Genomic DNA, 27,360 nt, shown 5'->3' on the forward strand with positions numbered 1-27,360 from the left:
CTTGCCTTGTCCCCCTCGTTATCCTAAAACCTTCCGAAAGTGTATCTGTAATCCTAATAGCGGCTTTCGGATGGAGATAAAGTGCCTTAATTGCATGAATATATTCCTTAGGAAGTCCCATCCAGGCCATTATAGCCCATAGGAAACCCCAGGCGACCCTGTCGAACGCTTTTTCAGTGTCCAACAGGGCCACCGCAACCGGGGACTCCTAGGCCTGTGCCCAATCCAGCAGTGCTATTACTTTTTTAACGTGATCCGTAGTATCTCTTTTTGAAATGAATCCATGTTGCCTTATGGAAACAAGGGACGGCATCAATTAATTTAATCTGTTCGCAAGGATTTTTGAATTTATTTTACTGTCGGCTGAAATAAGAGAAATGGGTCTATATGACCCTAGCTCATCACTGACCTTCCCTATCTTTTTAAATATAACAATAGTGGCAAATGACCATGAATCAGGAGGGTTACCTGCAAAAGCTAGCTGGAAGATCTTAGTCAGTTCTGATTTTAAAACTCTCCTGAATACTCGATAAAATTCTAGAGGGACATTATCCGGTCCCATTGCCTTACCAGTAGTCAGCCCCATAATAGCTGTTTCAATTTCTTCCCAAGTAATTGAAGAACTAAGTATTTTTTTCTGTTCTTCCAACCGGTCAGTTTTATTAACACCTTCCAGATATTGTGACATCTTTACTCCTAAATCTGCCACATTGTTGGGTTGATGATATAGAGCCTGATAAAACTCATTAAATGCTGCTAATATATCATCTTTAGAGGTCCTAACTACCCCACTAAGATCTCGAATTGTAAGAATTTTGTTAGATATTGCTTTTTGACGTAGTCTCTGCGCTAATACTTTGCCTGTTTGTTCATTTAATTCATAACTTTCTGTTCTGTGTTGTCTATATTGGGAGGCCACTCGGTCCGCGATATGGGAATGGACTATACTGCCTTTAATAGACAAATCAAGTTGGGATTCTTCTATATGTTTATTAGCTTTAATACTTTTGGCTAATTTTCTTTCTGCCTTTAAAACCATGTTGCAATCGTTTTTAAACTTATTGTGTTTATTCTTTAGCTGGAAATTCGAGTACTTTAAGGTTTCCCCTCTTATTACAGTTTGAATGTGTCCCACACGATTGGGACAGAAGCAGTATCATTATTAATCTGGAAAAACTCCTGAATGATTTTGGTCATAAACTGTATATAATCCTCTTCAAGTAGTAAGTTCCTCTGAAATGACCAAGTCGTTTTGGGGCCTTCCCTGACTAATGACAAACTAAGGCTTATTAGCAGTGGATTATGGTCTGATAATAATTTGGGAAGAGTTTCCATCTCTGTTTTGTCAATAAAGAACTGAGAAATAAAACAATAATAAAGGCGAACGTATTTCCGGTGCGGGGCAGAAAAGAAAGTATAGCCGGGGTCTTTAGAGTGAAGAATATACCAAGCATCTATAAGACCATTGTTTAGCACTAAATTCCTCAGAGCTTTAAAAATCCAGGGTTTAAATCCCGTATATCTGTCATCTTGTCTGACATCGAAGCTAGCTTCAATATGAATATTCAAATCTCCACAAAAAATAAGGGGGAGACTACACGAAGCAAGGTCTAAGTTTAAAAAATTTAACAGCTCAGAATCGTACAGATTAGGACCATATACTGTATAAATCATAACCTTTTTTTGAAATAAGAGAAGTTCTGCTGAAGTCCACCTCCCCCATTTATCAGCAGATGTTTTGAGACAAGAGCCTAAATTTCGATGCATGAGAATAGCAACCCCTCTCTTGATCTCAGTCTATTTAGAACAGATTAGCAAGTCTAATCCTAAATTTTTTAAAAGCCCCCTTTTTTCCCACGCAACATGCGTTTCTTGTAAGCAGAGAATATCTATTTGCAGGAAATATATCATTTTGGCCAAAATCCCTTTTTTTACGTCATTAAGACCATTGATATTCAATGTACAGAGCTTTATTTTCCTACCCATTGAAAAAAAGAAAGAGAAAAATTGATTGAAGGCATCCAGGCCTCCACGGTCCAGCGAAAGAAGCCTACAGTAATTTTCAACCTAGCCATCTAACGAATTTGTATGTGAAGCACTAGGGTCTTAATTAGCACAAAAAAGAAAATAAACGATATACAGGCAGATGCATCAAAGAAAATACCGGGAGCAAACGGGCAGATTCTCAGAATCTGGCCGTTTGCTCCCGGTATTTTTGCATTTGGGATGCATCATCCCAAATGCAGAAATCGCAATTTAAGGAATCTCTAAATAGCGATTCCTTAAATTGCTCTTGCATTTAAGGAATCCCAAAATGAGATTCCTTAAATGCAATGCATGAAACCCAAAAAAATAGCGATTTCGCTAATAGGGGGAAAAATTACCATGAAGTTGAACTTCGTGGTAATTTGCTAAAACTTTGAAAAATGCACTTTTGTGCATTTTTCAAAGTTACATGTTGCGCACACACATGCACTTAGGGCATGTGTGTGTGTAACATTTGAGCACAGGTCCATTTCAGGGGTGCAACAGGGTGTCCTTTGGACACCCTGGCACCCTTGAAATAGCGGAACATTAGCGATTCGGTAATAGCTAATCGCTATTAAGGAATGGCTTTCCCATTCATTCCTATGGGCCTTTAGGCCCATAGGAATGAATGGGAAAGCCATTCCTTATTAGCGATTAGCTATTACCGAATCGCTAATAAGGAATCTGTAGGAATCGCTAATAACATTGCGATTCCTACATGCATCCCGTTTTGCGAGTCTTTAATAGCGATTCCTTAAAATTCGCTATTAAGGACTCGCAAAACATAACTTTGATGCATCTGCCAGTTCATAACTATTCATAGTGAGGCTAGGTATTCCTTAGCGGAAATGTCAGAGAGAAAAAATCTTGTTTGGCCTTTAACAATAACCTTAAGTTTGGCCGGGTTTTGCAAGTAAACTGTAGCACCTTTTCCCTGGAATCCAGCAATCAACTGTCTGAAATGTAAATGTAAATGTGTTTCGATTTATATAGCGCACTTTAACCCAGGGGCCTCAAGGCGCTTGCTTAGGGAACCCGTCCAGGTATTCCCCTGTGAGATACCCCGGCCGGGTATCCACAAGGTGAAAGCCAGGCATCCCGCCGCGAGGGGCCGTAGTGGAGATTAAGCAAGCTATTGCCCAGAGTCGCAGAGTGTGACCCCGTGAGTCGAGTAGGCACCAGAGCGAGAATTGTCGACTCCATGGAATTTTTGAGCCCGAGACCCGCCGAGGTGGGGAATCGAACCCTGGTCCACGGCCGATCTCAGCTTCTGGGTCTGCCGCCTCTAACCACTGAGCCACGCTTCTCCACAATGCCAGTGTTTCGATACAGTTGCCTGGCAAAAATCAGATCTTACAAAGACACTACATCCTTTAGCAGTGCGCTTTTTGTCTGGCCTAGCCAGATCAAAGACAGCTTCTCTGGCCAGAAAATTGTTAAATCTGACCAGAATAGCTCTAGGATAGTCACCTTCTTTTTGCCTGGTTTTTATAGAAAATGGAAAACGGTGAGCACGTTCAATGACCACAGACCAGTCCCAGGATGTGAGTTCTGGATATGCAGCGGAGAAAAGTTCACAAATAAATTTCCGGACATCAGATCCACCTAGATTTTCTGGGACCCCCAGAACTCGCAAATTGTTCCTTCGAGATTGATTGATTTTCGAGCTCAGTAAGCTTAAAACTAATGTCATCACGCTGTTCTTTAACTAAAGAAAGTTCTATTTTCTTTGTCGCAACTTCATCTTCGAGAGTAGATATTCTGGTCTCCGCCTCTGAAACCCTTGTAGACATGTCAGTCCATATTTTTGTGATACGTAGGACAGCATTCTGCACTTTTCAACACGTAGCTTGAGTACGAGCAATCTCGATCTTAGTATCGGATCTATGTGCCAGCTACGTCTGATGTATCATAGCTAATGTCACCTCAGAACCAGGGTCAGAATCAAGTACTTCTGGTTGAGTTTGCTCTCTTAGAGTACTGGGCTGTTGAGCCGGGTCATTCAGGGCGTTGGATTTATTTCTAACTGACTGTGATTTTCTGACCCGGTGTTTCTTAACAGTAATAGCTGACCCAGGCGAGATTTCACTCAGTCCTGCTTCATCCTCTAGACTACTATCATCGACAGGATAATCGGCCCAGTCCTTATCAAGGCTCTCATCAGACGTGATATCAGACATCGAAAAAAATTGCCATTGATTTCTTGCATAGCGTCTTGACTAAAGGTTTCTCTTGCTTCTGGTATAAGATTTACTCCAGGTGCATTAAATGTATTCAATATTTTACTCACTCCTGCATTAGGTGTGAAAGAAGCTGTCGTAGGTACTACAACTCCCATAACACCATTAACTGCAGAATCAAGTTCTGTCTCTGGCTCTAACTCTAACACAGCTTCGAGCGGTTGAGAAGCTTCAGTTATCTCGAATAAATCGGTATCCTGAAAATGTTCCTCTTGGATTGTTGAAGTCGGACTGTTCTCACCATCTATCTGAACCGGGTGCCCCACAGAAGGAGCAGACAGAGTTATTTCCCCACGCTGCACTTGTGCATTCTTAATTACTTGTTTTTCGAATAAGGCTGGTACAGTTTGTGAAGAAATATTGTTTTTATTTACACGCTCTCCCCCTTTCTCAGAAGCTGACAGTTGCTGATTAGTGGTGGGCTCACCAGTTTTTGAAATGTTCAGCGTCCCGACTGCCACGTCTTCTGTTCCTTCAATCATAACAGAAGGCTTTGTTTTACCACTCCTCGTAGCAGATGGTTTTAGAGGAGGGTTTGCATTTTTAGGCGGCATGGTAGCTCCGTTACAAACAGCAATCCAGAACGACTACCCGAGCCGCAACGAGGAAAAGCGCCAAGCTTGGAGTGGATGTTGGAGTGCTCGAGCAAGTAGCAACGTCGAATACACCATCGAAGGCGGGGTCCTCTGAGCCGCCGGCACCAAAGCCCTGAGCCAACTCGGTCAGATTCAGCCCAATTCTTCAAGCGTCTTCAAAACGGCTTCAAGCGACAAAATCTTCTGCCGAGTGCACCCTCTCTCAGCAAGACATCCACTGGAAGGGTCTAAGCGCACAGTAAGTCCTGTATTTTCTCCCTTTTCTTTCTTCGGACCGGGAGTGGAGGAGCTGGCATCTCACACCGCTAGCCTAGCGGCCGCCATCTTGCCTCTTAAGTGTGATTTTTTTTTTATTAAATCATTTCGCAAACATGGTTAACAAACAATAGAATTGTCAAAGCAAATGGAGTGTTCCAGCAGCCTGAACAGGCCAGCACTCGTACCCCTTTGCTGCAAGGCCTTTCCCCCCTGGGGTAAGCCTCTTTTTGGTTATCTGAGGTAGTTTGCGCTTAGGCCCCTGTAAGTTTTTATCCACATAAGGTATCCATGCCAAATTTGCATCCTTTTCTTCCAACATCCTGGGGATTCCAAAGGTTTATGAATTCCCCTGGAGTGGACAGAGAAATTAGCCAAAATACAGCTGCATTTTGTTTTTGGGGGGAAAACAGTGCTGCAGAAGGAAGCTTCTATTTTTTTCCCTCGTAAATGGTGTCAATGAAGGGTTTGCGCTGCTACAATCACCATCTTCCTAGCTTTCAGGAACAGGCAGACTTTTGCCAGAAAACCAAAATTTTACTTCAGTTTTTGCATTTTAGTGGGACATAGCGTATTTTTCTTAATATTTGTGCTTTCAACCTTCTTCCAGCTAGTGGTAGGAATGGGTGGGAAACCAATAATGGATCCTGGAAAGCTATGCATTTCTAAAAAGTAGACAAAATTCTAAATTCAGCAAAAGATAATTTGTGTTGCTCCTTCAAAGTTTTCCCATAGAAAGTAACAGTTGAAATAAAAAAGTATGAAATTTCGTTGAAAAAAACAGCCCTTTGTGCCTATGTTTTCCCCTGTAACTTCTTCTAAGTATGGCAAATTTTTGAAAGCTATACACCGTTCCGTCCGCTGGACTATTTATAGGACTTGTAGGCTTAACAGGTACATAGGAAAGCCTTGCAAACTTGTGCATTTTTTAAAACTAGACACCCAGGGGAATCCAGGACGGGGTGACTTGTGTGGCTCTCACCAGGTTCTGTTACCCAGAATGCCTTGCATACCTCAAACCATGTCAAAAAAACACATTTTCCTCACATTTCTGTGATTGAAAGTTCTGGAATCTACAGAGAGCCATACACTTCCACCCATCCAGCATTCCCCCAACTCTCCTAATAAAAATGGTACCTCTTTTGTGTAGGTAGGCCTAGTTCCCTCAGCAGGAAAGGATACAAAACACAACGTGGACACATCAAGTGTTTCAAGTGAAATCTGACTCTTATTTTTCAATGTCCCTAGCTGTGTGTTTTGGACCCTAGCTCAGCCTGCACCCAGAGAAACCCAGTAAACCCATACATTTTTGAAAACTAAAAACCCAGAGGAATTCAGGATGGGGTGACATGGTGACTGTCATTAGGCTCTGTTACCCAGAATCCCTTGCAAACCTCAATTCATGTTAAAAAAACGCATTTTCTTACCATTTCTGTGATGGAAAGTTCTGTAATCTATGGGAGCAACAAACTTCCACCTAACCAGCATTCCTACAAGTCTCCTGATAAAAATGGTACCTCATTTGTGTGGGTAAGCCTACTGCCCGCTACAGGAAACTCCCCCGAAAACAACGTGGACACATCACATTTTTCTAGTGAAATCTGTCCTTTTTTTTACAATGTGCGTAGTTGTGGATTTTAGACCTTAGCTCAGCTAGCACCTAAGGAAACCTAGCAATCCTCTACATTTTTTAAAACTAGACACATATAATAATCCAGGATGGGGTGACTTGTGTGGCTAACGCCAGGTTCTGTTACCCAGAATCCAATGCAAACCTCAAAGTTGGTAAAAAAACACATTTTCCTGACATTTCTGTGATAGAAAGTTCTAAAATCTGTGGGGAGCCACAAACTTCCACCTACCCAGCATTCCCCAATGTTGCTTGATAAAAATGGCACCTCACTTATGTGGCAGGCCTAATTCTCGCACAGTAAATGCCCCAAAACACAACATCGACACATAAACGTTTTCCAGTGAAATCTGACAATTTGTTTTAAATGTGCGCAGCTGTCGATTTTGGACCCTAGCTCAGCCTGTACATTTTTCCACTCTGGACACCCAGAGAAATCCAGGATGGGGTGACTTGTGTGGCTCACACTTGGTTTTCTTACCCAGAATACCTTGCAAACCTCAAACCTTGTCCAAAAAAACACATTTTCCTCATGGTTCGGTGACGTAAAGTTCTGGAATCTGTGGGCAGCCACAAACTTCTACCCACCCAGCATTCCTTCACATCTACCCATAAAAATGGTACCTAATTTGTGTGGATGGGCTCTGTACCCGCGATAGAGAACTCATGGTAATCCCGCATGGGGTGACTTGTGTGGCTCTCGCCAGGTTCTGTTACCCAGAATCCCTTGCAAATCTCAAACTTTAAAAAAACAAAACATTTTCCTCACATTTCTGTGATGGAAAGTTCTGCATTCTGTGGGGAGCCACAAACTTTCACCCACCCAAAATTCCCAGAAATCTCCTGACAAAAATGGTACCTCACTTGTGTGGGTAGGCCTAGAGCCCATGAAAGGAAACGCCCCAAAACACATCGTGGACACATCACATTTTTCCAATGAAATCTGACCTTTTTTTTTGCAATGTGCCTAGTTGTGGATATTAGACCTTAGCTCAGCCGGCACCTACAAAAACCTAGCAAAACCATACATTTCTGAAAAGTAGACACCCAGGGAAATCCAGGATGGGGTGATTTGTGTGGCTCTCATCAGGTTCTATTACCCAAAATCCCTTGCAAACCTCCAACTTTGTAAAACAGACCACATTTTCTTCACATTTCTGTGATGGAAAATTCTGGAATCTATAGGGAGCCACAAACATCCACTCATCCAGCTTTCCTACAAGTCTCCCGATAACAATGGTACCTTACTTGTGTGGGTAGGCTTAGTACCCGTGACAGGAAATACCCAAAAAACGCAACTTGGACACATCAAATGTTTCCAATGAAATCTGACACTTTTTTTTAAATGTGGGTAGCTGTGGATTTTCAACATTACCTAAGGAAACCAAGAAAACCTGTACATCTTGTAAAACTAGACACCCAAAAAAATCCAGGTTGGGGTGAATTGTGTGGCTTTGACCAGGTTCTCTTACCCAGAATCCCTTGCAAACCTCAAACATTGTAAAAAACACATTTTTCTTCTATTTCTGTGATGGAAAGATCTGGAATCTGCGGGGAGCCACAAACTTCTACCCACCCGCGTTCCTCCACGTCTCCTGACAAAATAGTACATCACTTGTGTCGGTAGGTCTAGTGCCTGTGACAGGACATGCCCCAAATTGCAACATGGACACATAAAATTTCCTTTTTTTAATTTTTTTTTTTCTTGAACCAGGACATACAAGAGTCAGAAAAAAGAGGCAACAAAACAGATAATAAACAATACCAATAGTTCAGAAAATAAAACTGGATGCTGTACATGGATAGTAATAAAAACAAGGCAGGCGGGCTGAAAAAAGAAGATTACAATGATAAAACATAAACTTAAACTTGATTAAGTAATGCATTCATAATTTCAACCAGCAAAATTGTTGTCTACCGTATATTTCTTTAGCTATGAATGCTACCATTAAAAGAAGGGCTTACACCAGCTTTCCAGTTAGTGACTGGGAGCCATATTGCCTCCCCCAATTTCTTTGCTTTGAGGCTCCTTGTGACATATATGGCAGTTTCATAGCTAAAAACTGCCAAAATGTGGGCTAGCCACATCTGGAAGCTAGGTGGATCAGACTCCTTCCATCGTGCGGACATGATAATTCTTAATACCGCTGTACCTATAAACAAGAGTCTTTCTTCACTTCTTGATAGGCTCAGAGAGTTATCATAACCCAATACGTAAAGTGTTTCCGAATCAGGGATTTTTTGCCCAAACAGCTCTTCCCAAAAATCAGATATCATACTTTTAATTAGAGCAAGCTCGCAACAATTACTAAACATGTGAATTAAAGTAGCTGGACTCTGTAAACATTTAGGACAAAGATTGTTCTCCTTTTTACCCCATGCATATAATTTAGCAGGAGTGTAATAAAGACTAAACACAGTTTTAAAAAGCTGTGCTTTAAGATTACTAGATATAAGAAGGTGGTGGGTCAATTCTAAAACTCTGTCGATGTCGACATTAGGGTTAGCTAATTTAGCCGCCCACTTTACTTCAACTTTTTCCAGATCGTCTTGAATTCTGGTCATTAGAATATCGTACAATGTTCCAATTCTGGTATTAGATCTATTCATTGCGTCAATGATTTCAATTTTTAACAAACAGATGGTTGATCCCTTTGCTTTAAGCTAAGCATGCACCTGTGCGAATTTAAGATAATCTCCATTGGACAAATGATACTTCAGCTTTAAATCTAAATAAATAGTTTCAAATTCTTTTAACAAAAAATCATTAACTGTTCTGATTGCAAGCCTTTCCCATTTCCTAGCTATAACCTCAAAATTCAAACCCATTGTGACATTTGAGTGCCAAAGAGGTGTATACTTATTGATTTTGCCAATGTGCATATGCTTAGTAACTTTGTCCCATACCCTCCAGGCACTGGTTATGATTACAAATTTTTGATTTTTTTTGTAATAAATCGCATCTGTTTGCTTCAGAAAAAGACCTTTCGCTTTCTGCCCAAGTACAAGCTCATATATCGAAGGTATTGAGTTAGTGTCCATATTGATTTCATCGGTAGAGAAGCAAATCAAAGGGGCGACTTGTTGAAGAAATGTTGCCCAATAATATAAGATGATATTAGGTATAGCAAGCCCGCCTCTGTTCTGTGGTAGTAAAAGAAGTTTATGAGATCTCCTGATCTTACCTTGCTGTCATACAAATTTGGACATAAGAGAATTAAGTGCTTTTAATATCTTATCATCGATAGCGAGGGGGATTGCTCGGAATAGGTATAGACATCTGGTAACACATTCATTTTTAAAAAGTTGCCTCTACCTATAATTGACAGGTGGAGACTATTTACCCGATCCAAATCTTTTTTAATATTATCAAAAAGGGCGTTCAAAATTAAGGTTAGGTATGAGTTTGATATTAGAACTAATACTGACTCCCAGATAATTTGCTTTATTGGCTCTCCTTTGATCAGGGCAGACAATATTGTCCGTGCATAATATAACTGTCTTCCCCTTATTAAGGGAGTATCCCGAGGGATTACCATATTCAAATGTAACATTCTCAATTCATTCATTGCCTCATCGGATCAGGTGTAATAATTGCGATGTCATCGGCATATGCCAATACTCTCGTCTCGAATTGGCCACAAACAACAGATTTAATTGCCTAATTCTCAAGAAATTTTAAGATTAGAGGATTTATATAAAGCGCAAACAGTAGGGGGAACAGGGGCACCCTTGCCTGGTGCCCCTGGAAATATTGATGTAGCCAGATTCCAAACCCATCATCTGAAGCTTTGCCTTGGGGAATAGATATATGGATTTAATAGAATTCAGAAATTTGGGGCCAAAATTGTTTCATGCCATGACTGCCCAGAGGAAGTTCCATGAGACACGATTGAAGGCCTTTTCGGCATCCAGTAGGATCATTGACATCTGACCCCTGTAACAGCCATGGATCAAATAGGGTAATAGCCCTACGTGTATGATCAGTAGTACCCTTACCAGGGACAAAACCATGCTGCCACGGGGAGTCTAGCAGCCATCACTTTGGCATATAATTTGGAGTCCGAATTGATTAGCGAAATAGGACGATAAGAGGTTAGTTGCTCGGGGGATTTACCTTTTTTATGGAAAACAATTATATTAGTCTTGTTCCATGACTCAGGGGGAACCCCATTCCATTGTATCCCTAAGAATAGGTTATAAAGTAGGGGACCAAGTTGATGACTTAGTATTTTGTAAAGGTCAAGCAGTATTTTGTCAGGGCCGGCGGCTTTGCCCGATGAGAGTGACGATAGAGCAGCCAGCACCTCAGCCATCTCCTTTTCTAGATTTTCCCGGGAAATATCGTCTATAAGTCTCACAGTCTCTGGGTTATTAAGGGGATTATTAAGATATACATATAATTAATTTTCCGTTGTAGACAAATCCTCAATAAAAAGTTTCTGATAGTATTGCTGAAACATATAAATAATATCTGAGGTTTGTGTGTAGGTCTGCCCATTGTCCTGTATGGAGCTGATGTTATTAAATACATTCTTCTGCCGTGTGCGTAGAGCGAGCTGTCTGCCAACCCTTTCACCACTCTCATATATATCCTTCCTGTGGGCCCTATAAATTTGAGCTGCTTTCTGACTAAGGCTAAGGTTGAGTTCTGATCTCAACACTGCTACTTGATACAGAGTGAGCTTAGCATTGTGCCCTTGTGAGATTTGCATAGTGTGCTCTTCATCAGCCTTAGCCAAGGCTAGTATCTTCACATTATATTCATTGCTTGATTGTTTCCTAGCCCTATTTTGAAAACTGATAGTTTCCCCCCTAGGAGCCGATTCAAAACAATCCCAAACCAAGTTTCTTGAAGCACTAAACCGATTGATGTTAAAAAATTCTTCTGTCCAACTTTTAATAATCATTATTTGACAAAAGCCTGCGATCGAACGTCAATATCCTTTTTTGTTTAAATGAGGCTCCAATGGTAGTCATGAGAATAAGTGCATTGTGGTCAGAGATTATTTTTGGACATTTGCTAACTGAGGATTGTGAGGCTAGATCACTAGAAACAAGCATATAACAAATAGTGATACCAAGGGCAAGTTTCACAATCGCCCATCTACCGTGGGGATCTGAAAGGTGGCGTGATACCTCACCTAGAGATGTTTTAGCTCAGATCGCCACCCCCCTTATGTTTGACGTTTGTGTCGATGTTACTAATAGATTATAACCCTTTAATCTGAATAGAGATCTCTTAGCCCAGGGCACATGTGTCTCTTGGAGACATAAGATATCAACAGGGTTTAGGCAAATCAATTCGCCTAGTCGATGTCGTTTATCAGCAGTAAGTAGTCCCCCTACATTCCAGGTTTGAATATTCAACCTACCCAATGCTTAATAAAACCCATTGACCCCAACATTTTCCTAATATGCCATTTATGCAGTGCATTGCCTCACTTCTCTTTAACTTGGTTTTAGCTAAAAGGGTACCACAAGCTAGGCAAAAAATAGTAAACAGTATGACTCTTGCTAAAAGACCTGGTTCATTTTTTTAAGATTTTCATTTTCCCTTCACCTACAGACCCCCCAACCTCCCCACCCACCCGGCAGCACCCCTCCAAGACCTCCCTCCCCAAACATAGGCATTCAGACTCCTTCAGAGTCTGGGTGATGGAAAGCAGTGTGACACCTGAGCTACCACCTTGGAATGTGTAAATAAAGAAAAACCAAACAAAATAGACCAGAGCGGAGCAACCAAAACGCTACTAATTGCTAAATGGTAACCATGGTCAAGCTCTCCTTATAAGCAACCATAGCCACTTGGTTACCATCAATGCTCCCCCAAAAACAACACTGTGCATTTTTCGGTTCATACAAGTTGCTAAGTTAGCACATGAGCTAATCAGACCACTCTTATTGTATCTCATCCAAATAGGCTTTCGCTTTAATCTCAGACAAAAAGAACTTTGTCTGACCACCTCGAACAACTTTAAGCCTCACAGGATTATTCAGATAAGCCTGGGCTCCCTTGTCTTGGAAAGGCTTAATTAATGAGCGCAGTCGCCAACGTCTTTCGACCGTTGAGTGACAAAAGTCAGGGAAGGTTGTAAATGCGGAGGCAAGATGGTGGTCTGGCCGTAGACTGGCGTTACAGCACTACGCCTGAGCTCTGCTCCGCTACCAACAGAGGGATGTAATTGCCTTCCACACTCGCTCATTCGCTCATCGCTATGCGGATCAAAGGAAAGCTACTGTTACGGTGCTATAGAGAGCGAGTGTGAATAACTAAGCACAGAAATGCTATTGAAATACTGAAATGCTATGGAACTCTATAGACTTACCCCCGCCAGAAACGCATCCACTGACAGCGTCCTATACGCTGATCGGCTGGGCAGGGTTTAGAATTCTCACCGCCCCTTCCAAGGTGCTCCTGGTGTTCCCGCCAAACGCTCCAGCCTTGGATACAGTGTTGCGGTCCTGAGACAGCATCCAAAACGGCTTCAGAATCGGCGCATCTAGAGACCTCTCTCACCAAGACGACCTTTCCCCCAGAGCCATCTGACATGCCTCCTAAAACTACATCTGCAGCCTTGGCAGCGGCTGCTCGGGTAAGGGTGGCGAAAGCCGCCAGAGTCCACCGCGAGGAAGCGGAGCGGCAGCAGTGGAGTGAATCAAGGAACGGGGGCGGGCCAGGCAGCTTTTCCTCTCCCTCAGGGAGGACCAAAGGAAAGAAGCAGCAATCATCAGTAATGGATTGTACCCCGAGGCAGGAGGTGCTGGCCTCTAGAAAAAAAACAAATCAAGACAATTTACAACTATCGGCCACTCCAGGGAAAACAGTGATCGACATGCTTTTGAAGAAGCAAGGACCTCAGAGAAAAACAAATCATTGTTCTTAAAATCTGAGCTCTCGAATGCTGAAAATACGGAGAGCTTGACAAGTGTAATTAATCCCGGCAGTGGAGCCGAGTCGCTAGAACAGCAATTGGTTAGCCCCCAGAGCTCTGCGGAGGGACTACTAAATGAAGCATCTGACTCCAGGATTGCCCAGCCTATTCTTCCTATCAGAACTGTAAGTATTTGTATTAATGGGGAGACTAGTGAGTTCAATGAGTCTGAAGGGACTGCTGAGGCTGCTATTAACGTTGAGCAATGTGTAGAGAGGCACTGTATGTCCTTCTCTGGAGAGGGCGAAAATATAATGGGGGTGCAAGAGGAGCAAGACAACGAGGGTAATGTCCCTAGTCAGGAGATAAACCAAACTACACCCAGTATCTCTTGTGCTTCATCATCCTTAGCTATCTCCGCTCCGGAAATGAATGCCTCCCGGGCTCTGCTTGCCCCTGATACGGGTAAAGGCTCCACGATAACGAATAAAGTCGCACATGACTTAAGACCTACGACCGCAATGCACAATCTAATATCAGAGAGGGATAAGGAACTAAGTGAATTCTACTCTTTCTCTGATGAGACAGGAGCAGATGCGGAGGCTGAGTGGTCAGAAGAGTTCTAGTCCGATGAGGAGTTTGAGTTTATGTCTAGCACCTCTGAGGGGAGTAGTCTTGAAGAGAGCTTGAAATTAAACACTATAAGATCTAAACTAAATTCAACATCCAGACATCAACAACGAGGAGTTAGGGGACCAGTTGAGGACCACCCTACATCTAGCCAGCCTTTCCATTTCACTCAAGGACCTAACAACTCCAATACATTTGAGCTTCAGCCTACAGCTGTTGAGACTATTCTGCAGGCTAATGCTGCTCATAGGGAAGAGACAGCCCTTGACAGCAAAAGATCGTGAGCAGCCCTTCGTAAAATGCAAGGGGTGGTCAGGAAACTATCTAAAACTTGCAACCTATTTGGTGAGAGAGTCACCGAGATTGAGGCAAGGGTGCTCTCTAATGAAAATGAGGCTATGGCGAATACCGAAAAATTAAGCTACAAGAATCAGAATTAACCGATATTAAATGGAACCTCGAAGATTTCGAGAATCGACAACGCCGAAACAATCTGCGTATATTAGGAATACCCGAGAAAGCGGAGGGGGAAAATGTACGTGCTTTTGTGGTGAAACTATTTAAGGAGTCAATGCCTGAAATGACGAACTGGAACTGGGATGCTGAAATTCAACTAGCCCATCAGATGCCGTTTAATCCTCCACCTAAACCTGGAGTTTATCCAAGAGCTATACTAGATTATTTTGGAAACTTTTTGCTAAGACAGACAGTTGCTGAGAAAGCTAGGCCTGATCAAAAGCTGATGTACAATGACTTTTCGTACTTCACAAGACTTGACTTTTGTCACGCGACACATAACATTTTACAGTGAAATCTGACCCCTTTTTTTTAAGTGTGCATAGCTGTGAATCTTGGATCTTAGCTCAGCTAGCACCTAGGGAAACCTAGTTCATCTGTAAAGAAAAAAACTTTTTCTTCATATTTCTGTAAGGGAAAGTTATGGAATCTGTGCGGAGCCACAAACTTCCAGCCACCCAGCATTCCTTCAAGTCTCTTGATAAAAATGGTACCTCACTTGTGTGGTTAGGCCTAGTGCCCACTACAGAATATGCCCCAAAATGCAACATTGACGCATCAAATTTTTCCAGTGCAATCTGTCCCTTTTTTTGCAATGTGAACAGCTATGGATTTTGGAACCTAGCTCAGTCAGCAGCTAGGGAAACCTAGAAAACCTGCACATTTTTGGAAACTAGCCACCCAGGGAAAATGAAGGATAGGGTGACCAGTGTGCCTGTCATCTGGCTCTGATACCCTTGTAAACCTCAAACTTTGTAAAAAAAACAAAAACAAATATTTTCCTCATATTTCTGTGATGGAAAGTTCTGGAATCTGTGAGAGCCACAAACTGCCACCCACCCAAGATAGCTGCCTGAGCAATGAGGCAATGAATGTGAAATGAGCTAATTTGACTTTAATCGTCAGTGAAATGGCATCAGCGCGCTATGCGAGCTGATAGTCATTTCACTGCAAACCCAGAACCGCCTCGGGACCTGGGGCTGTTATTCCCCAGCTCCAAAAACTGTTTTGGACAAAAAGAAATCCCTCTGGTGTTTGCACCATTGAGATTTACAGTGCCAGGTGTGAGGATGGTGGGAGCCGTCTGATGCACACGACGCCATAGTGTTGGACTGCTCCCGGCTGTCCAACACATGCAAAGGGTTAAGGACACTCCTTTTCAGGCAGCTGAGCACATTATCAGGATCAAAACAGCACCAATCACAGTGCAAGACAGACAATAGCTAAGAGGGCTGACCCAGGGCTTATGCTGTAGTGGGCAGATGCAAAATGAGGAGGCCAGTTAAACAAACAAATGGATGGTTGGAACAAAACACTGTCTGCATTTTAAGAAAACTTGTGATTGGACAAACAGTTACAGCAGTCTCTGGGCCATACCTAAAAAAATAGGTGAAAACTTACCCATTGTTTTTTAAAAGAAAGTATTCGGTCATTTTTTTAAAGGGGAATTTTTCCAAAAGTGACATGATGAAAAGTGGACTAAACTTCTAATTTTGTTGAAGTGTAAATTGTATCACCTTTAAAAACTTCACTGACAAAATTATGATTTCTCACATCTATCTCAAATTAAGGCCCTCAGGTTCAATCAAATTTAAACATTTTTACATATACTCACTAACCTCCAACCACTTACCTGGAAATGAGGAGCATCCCCAATCCTATGTAGCTCATGTAGCTTGTGACAAGTTGCAGGACCTTCCGAAGCTAAAAGACTCCACAAAAAAAGACCATCATTTTAGAATTAAAAGAATAAGAGCAAATACTACAATTTTAACAAAACATCTGATCTAACCTGCCAACGTTTTCTAAAGTGAAGCACTAACATCGCATGGCTTAATGCCTGTGCTACAAAAGATCAACAATAAGTAGAGTGACATAGTATTTAAAAAATTGAGATTTTAAACCTCAATAAAAAAAATACAGCAAGAATAAGGGCCAGCAGTAGCGGGATACGAGATGCCTGTGATAGTCCACATGGCAAGACCTGATAAGGAGCACTGATGATATATATATGTATATATACACTGAATCATATATATATATATATATATATATTCACTGAAAAAACCATAGGTTAGAGACCATATATAGTTAGCTGGACATTTTATTGACATAAAACCAATGAAATTCCATATATAGTTAGTTGCACTAACTATATATCGCGCACCCACAATCCACTGCTGATGATGTCACATATTACATCATTCATGACATGGTCAGTGACATCACTGATGACATCACTAATGACATCTCAAATGACATCACTGATGACATCACTGATTACATCATCCAGTGACTGTGTGTTTCTGTAAAGTTTAAATATGTTTTACATATTGAAGAATGAGTGGATGTATAAGTGTCTGGATGAAGGATTTAGTAGGTGCGTGACTGACTGAGTGAGTGAATAAATGTGTCTTACTGAATGTATGGGTTAGTGACTAAACTGTCTGAAAGTGTGCATCAATATGTCTGTTGTTGTGCAAGCAGCTGCATGTGTTGATCAGTAGCTATATGAGTGGCTATTTGGTTTATTGATTGGTTGGCCAAGTATTTGTATTGAAGACTGAGTGTGTGTGTGGCTGGCTGGTAGGTGTGTGACTCTGTGCAGATCAATGTGTACTTGTATCAGTGATTGTATAAGAGAGTAAGTATGTGTTAGTATATGTGTGAAAAAGTAAGGTGTTCTGTGTTTAACTGTATAGATGAGGAAATGGAAGTGGGATTGATTCTTTACAGGACTGACTAGGTGTGTGAGTAACTCCATGGATGAGTGGCAGTGTGTGAGTGTTTGCATAGGTGTATGAGTGCATATGATATTGTTGTAATAATGAATGACTGTATGTATGAGTAATTGTATGGGTGAATGAGTGAATGTGTGTGTAGACGTAGGAGTGCGTATGTAGTAACTGGTATTTGTGTGTCAATGGTTACATAAATGATACTCTGTATTTTACACTAGGTGTAACAGAGGTTATATTAGAGTGTAAGGAGGTGCATTGTATTATCACATGAAGTATATCATCAGTGGTGTGATCATTGATGTCAAATGAGATGTCATCAGTGATGTCATCAGTGATGTCATTTGAGATGTCATCAGTGATGTCATCAGTGATGTCACTGACCATGTCATGAATGATGTAATATGTGACATCATCAGAAGTGGATTGCGGGTGCGCGATATATAGTTAGTGCAACTAACTATATATGGAATTTCATTGGTTTTATGTCAATAAAATGTCCAGCTAACTATATATGGTCTCTAACCTATGGTTTTTTCAGTGAATTTTCAAGGTTTTGTAAATGCTAATTCCTAACTATATATGGTCTATAACCTATGGTTTTTTCAGTGAATTTCATTGTTTTTTTAAAAGCTAATATCTATAGCTGTAAAATATATTCTTTATTACGTGACGTATCACGTAGCCACGTGAGACGCCTCATGACGTGTCGTATTGGCTCATATATATTTTCCAAAAACAAGGGGGACCCAAATAAGTACCTAAGGACCTTGGGCAATCAATTATTACGAAAAACAGTGGTCCGTAGGATTAAATTATCACAAAAACAGATGCACATATAGACTCCAATCAGTACTATATTGACTCTTGTTTTCAGTACCCAGCCGGGCCTGAAATTTTATTTCAAATATAAACAAGTTTAAAAGACCATCAGAGAGGTCTAATGCAAAAGTTGATAGGGTACAAGCCTGTACCTATCCAAAAGTACACTACGAAAGGATTGAAAGGTAGGGAAGAAAGCAAGGAAAAGAGGGTAAAGAATATCAGGCAAAAAGAACATGGGAGCCAATTGTCCCTTGCATCAATAGCATATTCGCACAGCAAGTTCAGACAACAAATTCATGTAACAGTTTCAACGCGATGGGAAAGTTACAGAATTTGGAAAAGTGTCGACGACGTTTCGATCCCAGGCTCCTAGTGAACTGGGATCATCATCAGGACATAAACAATGTTTTGCCTGCATGTGCTTTTTTTTTTTTTTTTTTTTTTTTTAAATATTAACAAGGATGGGAGAAAAAAGAAAAAAGAGAAATAAGTTTAAATATGGCACTAATTAAAATTGTTCTTTACAGGTACAATGCACAAAGTATACATTTATATCATGCCACTGTGATGTTGACTTCAAACAAAAAGTCTTCCAGTGTACCAATCTCATGCTATACGGAATGGTGAAAACAGTTTAGACTGAAACCGAATCGGTTTATGGCACCGTGAGTTTTTAGGCGCTAACGTGGTTGTGACTACTGGTGTCGCTTACGAGAATTGCGCCGTGGTGATGACTCATGTGAGATTCAAGCTATTAGGGGCATGCCGCCCGGTGCGCTTAAAAAACGATTCCGGACAATTAGAGCTGTGGTCAAGGTATCGTAATTAAACCTATGAGTGTCGATTGGTGACTGCGACGTAACCATGCGTTGTGTGGGCGTGACGGAATTCTCTATGTGCCTCATGAAATTACGATAATAATAGGTGAATTGCACACCTCTTCGAACGATCCTCACGATTCTCCTGTGATTCTAGGAGAAATTGTAGGGTGGAGGGCTGGTGCCTAGAGGAAAGGGAATCAATTGAGTATCAAGTGTTGATAACATGCACTGGTGAAATGTGGCGGGGGAACAGGACGTTACCTCGATGTCTTGTTACGATAGGTTTAACATTGTGGCCATTAGTTCCTATCCGGCTACTGGAATTCCGCTAGAAGGGGCCAGTATAGTTAATCCAGACCGCTTGAAAGTATGCGCTTTGAGTTTAAGGTCTGAAAGTAAAACGGGGATAAATTCGATTAAGAGAGAAGGCACTCCGGGCTCGTGGCAGGAAGAGAGAGGGGGGCCGGGAACCCTTACCTTCACGCAGAGTCAGTGCTCCTTCACTCGCGATCCGAGCGAAGAACGGGCGGTGTGCTCAATGGCAGTCCGCCGGCTTCCCGATAATGCGGAAGTGAGCGCAAACACAAGGACGCGTGAAATAAACATCGACGAGGGAGTGGGGGTGGCAAGGGGCGGGGAGGGTGTCCCGGTGGCGGCCATCTTAGAGTGGTGTCGTTTACGTGAGCCGGGTGATCATGCTCATTCCCATGCAATTCCTTAGTACACCCTGATTTACTTGATAGAACAATAACATTTGGCAAACATTTACATGGCGTTTTCATCAACCAAGTTCAGTTTCTTTTCGGTATTGATATTGGAATTCGAAGACGGGCAGTGGCAGACAAGATGTTGAAGCAACCTGTACAACTGAACATCAGACAGAATTGACTATTGACCCAATTGGTCATTTTGAGCAGTCTCTTAGGTCAACATCTGACAGATCACAGCAATCCTGCCCAGTCCTCAGTCCGATTCGGACCATTCTGTATTGTGTCCAGCAATATAAGGCATTCTTTCAACTACATCCCGGTCAAGAGAGTAATGCCTTAACACCTTTCCGTCCACCATCGACCTTCTCTCCCACCTCAGGGATGATTCCACCTGAGATAATCACCTTCGAGAAGTTGATATTGAAAGATCTTTCAATACTACAAAACACCCATGCCTTCATCCCACGGTGCCATAAACCGATTCGGTTTCAGTCTAAACTGTTTTCACCATTCCGTATAGCATGAGATTGGCCCACTGGAAGACTTTTTGTTTGAAGTCAACATCACAGTGGCATGATATAAATGTATACTTTGTGCATTGTACCTGTAAAGAACATTTTTAATTAGTGCCATATTTAAACTTATTTCTCTTTTTTCTTTTTTCTCCCATCCTTGTTAATATTTTAAAAAAAAAAAAAAAAAAAAAAAAAAGCACATGCAGGCAAAACATTGGTAATGTCCTGATGATGATCCCAGTTCACTAGGAGCCGGGGATCGAAACGTCGTCGACACTTTTCCAAATTCTGTAACTTTCCCATTGCGTTGAAACTGTTACATGAATTTGTTGTCTGAAAGAACAATTTTAATTAGTGCCATATTTAAACTTATTTCTCTTTTTTCTTTTTTCTCCCATCCTTGTTAATATTTAAAAAAAAAAAAAAAAAAAAAAAAAAAGCACATGCAGGCAAAACATTGTTTATGTCCTGATGATGATCCCAGTTCACTAGGAGCCGGGGATCAAAACGGCGTCGACACTTTTTCAAATTCTGTAACTTTCCCATCGCGTTGAAACTGTTACATGAATTTGTTGTCTGAACTTGCTGTGCGAATATGCTATTGATGCAAGGGACAATTGGCTCCCATGTTCTTTTTGCCTGATATTCTTTACCCTCTTTTCCTTGCTTTCTTCCCTACCTTTCAATCCTTTCGTAGTGTACTTTTGGATAGGTACAGGCTTGTACCCTATCAACTTTTGCATTAGACCTCTCTGATGGTCTTTTAAACTTGTTTATATTTGAAATAAAATTTCAGGCCCGGCTGGGTACTGAAAACAAGAGTCAATATAGTACTGATTGGAGTCTATATGTGCATCTGTTTTTGTGATAATTTAATCCTACGGACCACTGTTTTTCGTAATAATTGATTGCCCAAGGTCCTTAGGTACTTATTTGGGTCCCCCTTGTTTTTGGAAAATATACTTGAGCGCAAACGCTGGTTTGCAAAGGCTCTCGATTGTCCAAACCCCTAGTGGTTTTGGGTCCCCTAGTACCCCATCCTTCCTTATACCTTGTCATCCCTCACCCTGTCATTCTCTTATCCTCTCCTTTCTTTTCACTCTGTTGCACTATGTCAGGTCATGCACCCCTCTATACAGATGAATACCTAAAACAACTTTGCTCTGGTCCATCGCTCCTGTCAGACAACTCAAAAATCCCCAGTCAAGAAAATACCACAATCCCGGAGCAATTAGAGAAACTCCGTAAAAAGCAAGTCCGTTTGCAACTAATGATATTGATGCTAACGGACTACCTAAAGGCAGAGGTAATTCCTGTAGGACTACAAGTCCGCAACGTACCAGGTATTTTCACAGACAATCCGAAGTATATAACTAGCTTTAGCTACATAGGAACTACTTGTTCACGTCATTGGCTTGCACTAGGGATTGATACCGCTGTTGAGACATTAAAATCACTTGAAACTGAGATCTCGGATATTCTAAAACAGATCCAAGACTCAGGTACCACTGAGGAAAGTAAGAAACTCCTAGAACAAGTTGATAAAACCATTGCAGAATATCAAAGAATAGAACAAAATAAAAAGTCAAACAAAATCAAAAAAGATATAAAATCGTACAATATAGAAGTGACATATCCTTACCTACAAAAGGACTTCTATACAAACCGAACGTATTCTAACCCTCAACAGTACAGGCCCTGGGGTAGGTACAATAGACGGAGAAATTTGGTAAATTTCTCAGAAACCTCAGCCGAATCTTCCGATAATTCGGACGCAGGAGAAGGCAGCAGTACAGCTCGACGGGGCGGGTCACATCAGTCCGGTGGCACAAATCCTTTTTCACAGAGAGGCCAACAAGGCACACCTCAAAGAGGAAAAGTCAAGAAAACCCAGAGATGGGTCAACCCACCGGGGGAACGCCGGACGAGGAACAATTTCTATCAGTGGTAGATTCTCTGTCCGCAGTCACAGAAACAATCCCAATTTTTAACATCTCCAATTACACCTTAGGAGAGGATGAACTTTCCCTTCTCAAAAAAGGACTTACTTTTGTGCCTACTACCCCTCCCAACTATTTGGAACTGCATACCGAATTAATGAGGTTCTTTAGACGGATTCGGCTAAAGGCATTCTTTCAACTACATCCCGGTCAAGAGAGTAATGCCTTAACACCTTTCCGTCCACCATCGACCTTCTCTCCCACCTCAGGGATGATTCCACCTGAGATAATCACCTTCGAGAAGTTGATATTGAAAGATCTTTCAATACTACAAAACACCCATGCCTTCATCCCATACAATATTACGTTAAAAGAAAAACAGGCCATTACCACACTCAAAACAAATAACTCTCTAATCATCAAAAGTGCAGATAAAGGTGGGGGAATCGTTCTCCAAGATCTAGACTCTTATACTTCAGAAATACTAAGACAGTTAGATAATAAGGAACATTATCAAAGGCTAGCGTCCAATCCTACAAAGGAAATTCAAGAATTGATCAAGAAAATCACTACGGACGCATTGACTGAAGGGTTTTTATCTAAAAAAGAGTATAATTACCTAAATATCAAAAGCCCCAGAACACCAGTGATATACACTCTTCCGAAAATCCATAAGAGTCTCACTGCACCACCTGGACGCCCCATTGTTTCAGCTTGTGGGTCTATTCTAGAGCCATTGGGAGCCTTCATCGACTTCTTCATAAAGGAATTTGTCCCTTCCACACCTTGTTATGTTAGAGACTCCGTGTCCATGATTTCACTGGTAGAGAATTTACCTTTTGACCCAGTAACAGACACTCTTTGCACCATGGACGTGGAGTCCCTTTATACAAATATTCCCCAGGTAGCGGCCCTGAAGGTGATTCAAAAAACCCTGGACACACGCCCACGCCCTCACGCCATACCAACATCATTCATTTTACAGCTACTTGAAATCTGTTTGACGAGAAACTTCTTTACCTTTAATGGCCTCTTTTACCAACAGATTAAGGGGACAAGTATGGGAGCAATTTTTGCTCCAAACTTGGCTATACTTTTCATGAATGAAATTGAAAATGAGGTTATACTCTCGCCTTCTAATCCCTTCCACTCAGGAATTGGGTTATAACGTAGATACATTGACGACATCTTCATGATTTGGAGATGTGAAGTCAATGATCTGCGCCATTTCCAACACTGGATGGACAATAATTGTTGTGGCCTCCACTTTACCCTCACATCAAATAAAACCTCCATTGACTTCCTGGATCTGTCCATCTTCCACCAGGATGGAGTTCTCTTGACACGCCTGTTTAGAAAAACTACAGAGTGTAATACACTATTAGATGATTCCAGCAGCCACCCCAGAGCCTTGCGGGATTCACTACCATTCTCACAGTTCCTGCGAATTAGGAGAAATTGCTCGTGCAGGCAGGACTACTTTATAGAAAGTGCCATTCTAGCAGTCAAACTTAAAAACAGGGGCTACCCTAGACGCATTGTCAAAAATGCCCTTAAAAGAGCATGGTACAGACCGAGAGAAACTTTGTTGACTCCAACTCAAAAAACGCCACAAGAGAGAATAGCTTGTGTTACCACGTTCTCCCCAGTGTCGAACAAATTGAGAAAAATGATACTCCGCCACTGGTCTGTCATTAATGCAGGCGTACTAGAAATTGAGCGTCCCTTATTTGCTTTCAAAAAAAGCAAAAATTTGAAGGACCATTTAGTCCGAGCCGCATTGCCAAGTACCAGTCAACCATCTACACTTGAAACTGTATGGGGTCTGTCCCCCATTGTAGGACATGTGAAATGTGGCAACTGCAGTGTGTGTGACATAACTATTGAAGGAAAAACCAGAGTATTTAATAACATCACTTTTACTAGTTCTTCACTGTCAAACTGTAACACTTGCAATGTGATATATTTGGTTCAATGTCCATGCTTGAAATTGTATGTGGGTCAAACTTCACAGAAGGTGAAAACAAGGATCTGCCAGCACAAGAGCCGCATTCGCTGCCAGACCCAGAATGCCCCGCTTGTGGAACATTTCATCAGTGCCAAGCACACAGAAAATGACTTAAAGTGGACTGTGTTGAAGGCTTTAAAGTTACCACCTAGAGGAGGATGCATGGCTCAACTTCTCAATAAGGAGGAACTAAAATGCATTATATTGCTGGACACAATACAGAATGGTCTCAATCGGACTGAGGACTGGGCAGGATTGCTGTGATCTGTCAGATGTTGACCTAAGAGACTGCTCAAAATGACCAATTGGGTCAATAGTCAATTCTGTCTGATGTTCAGTTGTACAGGTTGCTTCAACATCTTGTCTGCCACTGCCCGTCTTCGAATTCCAATATCAATACGGAAAAGAAACTGAACTTGGTTGATGAAAATGCCATGTAAATGTTTGCCAAATGTTATTGTTCTATCAAGTAAATCAGGGTGTACTAAGGAATTGCATGGGAATGAGCATGATCACCCGGCTCACGTAAACGACACCACTCTAAGATGGCCGCCACCGGGACACCCTCCCCGCCCCTTGCCACCCCCACTCCATCGTCGATGTTTATTTCACGCGTCCTTGTGTTTGCGCTAACTTCCGCATTATCGGGAAGCCGGCGGACTGCCATTGAGCACACCGCCCGTTCTTCGCTCGGATCGCGAGTGAAGGAGCACTGACTCTGCGTGAAGGTAAGGGTTCCCGGCCCCCCTCTCTCTTCCTGCCACGAGCCCGGAGTGCCTTCTCTCTTAATCGAATTTATCCCCGTTTTACTTTCAGACCTTAAACTCAAAGCGCATACTTTCAAGCGGTCTGGATTAACTATACTGGCCCCTTCTAGCGGAATTCCAGTAGCCGGATGGGAACTAATGGCCACAATGTTAAGCCTATCGTAACAAGACATCGAGGTAACGTCCTGTTCCCCCTGCCACATTTCACCAGCGCATGTTATCAACACTTGATACTCAATTGATTCCCTTTCCTCTAGGCACCAGCCCTCCACCCTACAATTTCTCCTAGAATCACAGGAGAATCGTGAGGATCATTCGAAGAGGTGTGCAATTCACCTATTATTATCGTAATTTCATGAGGCACATAGAGAATTCCGTCACGCCCACACAACGCATGGTTACGTCGCAGTCACCAATCGACACTCATAGGTTTAATTACGATACCTTGACCACAGCTCTAATTGTCCGGAATCGTTTTTTAAGCGCACCGGGCGGCATGCCCCTAATAGCTTGAATCTCACATGAGTCATCACCACGGCGCAATTCTCGTAAGCGACACCAGTAGTCACAACCACGTTAGCGCCTAAATACTCACGGTGCCATAAACTGATTCGGTTTCAGTCTAAACTGTTTTCACCATTCCGTATAGCATGAGATTGGTACACTGGAAGACTTTTTGTTTGAAGTCAACATCACAGTGGCATGATATAAATGTATACTTTGTGCATTGTACCTGTAAAGAACAATTTTAATTAGTGCCATATTTAAACTTATTTCTCTTTTTTCTTTTTTCTCCCATCCTTGTTAATATTTAAAAAAAAAAAAAAAAAAAAAAAGCACATGCAGGCAAAACATTGTTTATGTCCTGATGATGATCCCAGTTCACTAGGAGCCGGGGACCGAAACGTCGTCGACACTTTTCCAAATTCTGTAACTTTCCCATCGCGTTGAAACTGTTACATGAATTTGTTGTCTGAACTTGCTGTGCGAATATGCTATTGATGCAAGGGACAATTGGCTCCCATGTTCTTTTTGCCGGATATTCTTTACCCTCTTTTCCTTGCTTTCTTCCCTACCTTTCAATCCTTTCGTAGTGTACTTTTGGATAGGTACAGGCTTGTACCCTATCAACTTTTGCATTAAACCTCTCTGATGGTCTTTTAAACTTGTTTATATTTGAAATAAAATTTCAGGCCCGGCTGGGTACTGAAAACAAGAGTCAATATAGTACTGATTGGAGTCTATATGTGCATCTGTTTTTGTGATAATTTAATCCTACGGACCACTGTGTGTCGTATTGGCTCTGCAGCGCAAACAAAACCCGTAACGTAAGCGCGCCGGAGCACGCTTACAGATATATATATTTTTTTTAACCTTAATTAGACAAAATCCACACGTGCACATATCTTGAGGCCTTGCAAAGGCACATCAAACAAACAATCCCTACAATTTTGCCAAGTTTGCTGGAAATCTATTCCCTTAATTTTTTTTTTACTGTTTCTCTTGGTTTTCCCCTTGTTACGCTTACCGGGACGCTACCCGGTACGCGAACCGGGCGCTCCAAAAACACAAGATGGCGGACTCCCGTTATGCTGCCGGTTAGCTGCCCGGTTCGCGTACCGGGAAGCGCCTCTACCGCGAAAAATTGCAACATTTTATTTTTTATTTTTTGCCCCGCGGGGGACTTTAATATCCCCCTCATCAATCCTAGGGGGTCAGGAGGGGTTTTCCTTGCCCCCTTTCCTTCATTTCCCCCTTCGTTTTTCACCACATCTTGTCTCTCGAACCTACCGAGAGACAAGATGGCGGCCGCTCCGGACTGTTTACAATGTTGACAGCCAATCAGCTTCTCCTCAGACTCCCGTTACGCTGCCGGTTAGCTGCCCAGTTAGCTGCCCGGTGAGCTGCCGGGTTCACGTACCGGGACGCGCCTCTATGGCGAAAAATCACAAAAAAAAATTCTTTTATTTTTTGCCCCGCGGGGCACTTTAATATCCCCCTCATCAATCCTAGGGGGTCAGGAGGGGTCTACGTTGCCCCCTTTCCTTCATTTCCCCCTTCGTTTTTCACCACATCTTGTCTCTCGATCCTACCGAGAGACAAGATGGCGGCCGCTCCGGACTGTTTAGAATGTTGACAGACACCGGAGAGCCAATCAGCTTCGCTTCGCGAAGTTCCGTTACGCGTCAGGTACGCGAACCGGGGCGCTAACCGGAGCGCTGTTACAGATATATCTGTTTTTTAAAACGTTAATTTCTCAAAATCC

This window comes from Lissotriton vulgaris, chromosome 5 (genome assembly GCF_964263255.1).
Source record: "Lissotriton vulgaris chromosome 5, aLisVul1.2, whole genome shotgun sequence".
NCBI lineage: Eukaryota > Metazoa > Chordata > Amphibia > Caudata > Salamandridae > Lissotriton > Lissotriton vulgaris.